Source organism: Phyllobates terribilis, unplaced genomic scaffold (genome assembly GCF_046119375.1).
Source record: "Phyllobates terribilis strain yellow unplaced genomic scaffold, ASM4611937v1 Scaffold_12__6_contigs__length_324123572, whole genome shotgun sequence".
Classification (NCBI taxonomy): Eukaryota; Metazoa; Chordata; class Amphibia; order Anura; family Dendrobatidae; genus Phyllobates; species Phyllobates terribilis.
In genome coordinates this window covers 7,804,522-7,805,621 of record NW_027362772.1, presented here as the reverse complement: position 1 = coordinate 7,805,621, position 1,100 = coordinate 7,804,522, and positions in this window count along the sequence as shown.

Genomic DNA, 1,100 nt, shown 5'->3' with positions numbered 1-1,100 from the left:
CTCAGCTCCGTACACCTCGTACACACGCGGCTCCGCTCCGTACACCTCGTACACGTGCGGCTCCGCTCCGTACACCTCGTACACGCGAGGCTCCGCTCCGTACACCTCGTACACAAGCGGCTCTGTTCCATACGCCTCGTACACACGCGGCTACGCTCCGTACACCTCGTACACAGTGCTACGCTCCGTTCATCTCGTACACACGCGGCTCCGCACACCTCATACACACGCGGTTCCGCTCCGTACACACGTGGCTCCGCTCCGTATGTCTCGCTCACGCGTGGCTCCCAGCTCACCTCGTGCACATGCGGCTCCATTCCGTACACCTCGTACAGGCGCGGCTCCGCTCCGTACACCTCGTACACGCACGGCTCCGCTCCGTACGCCTCGTACACGCGTGGCTCCGCTCCGTACGCCTCGTACACACGCGGCTCTGCTCCGTACACCTCGTACACACGCGGCTCCGCACACCTCGTACATGCGCGGCTCCGCTCCGTACACCTCGTACACGCGCGGCTCCGCTCCGTACACCTCGCATACACGCGGCTCCGCTCCGTACACCTAGTACACGTGCGGCTCCGCTCCGTACACCTCGTACATACGTGGCTCCGCTCCGTATGTCTCGCTCACGCGTGGCTCCGCTCACCTTGTACACGCGCGGCTCCGCTCCGTACACCTAGTACACGTGCGGCTCCGCTCCGTACACATCGTACACACGTGGCTCCGCTCCGTATGTGTCGCTCACGCGTGGCTCCCAGCTCACCTCGTGCACACACGGCTCCGCTCCGTACGCCTCGTACACACGCGGCTCTGCTCCGTACACCTCGTACACGCGCGGCTCTGCTCCGTACACCTCGTACACACACGGCTCTGCTCCGTACACCTCGTACACACACGGCTCTGCTCCGTACACCTCGTACACGCGCGGCTCTGCTCCGTACACCTCGTACACGCGCGGCTCTGCTCCGTACACCTCGTACACACGCGGCTCTGCTACATCCACACTGTAAACCCCTCCTGACCCCACACATAAACTTCAGCTCATCCAGCACCATGACAACCAGCACAGCAGAGTCCTGCATCCACTGAGGCCCCTGATC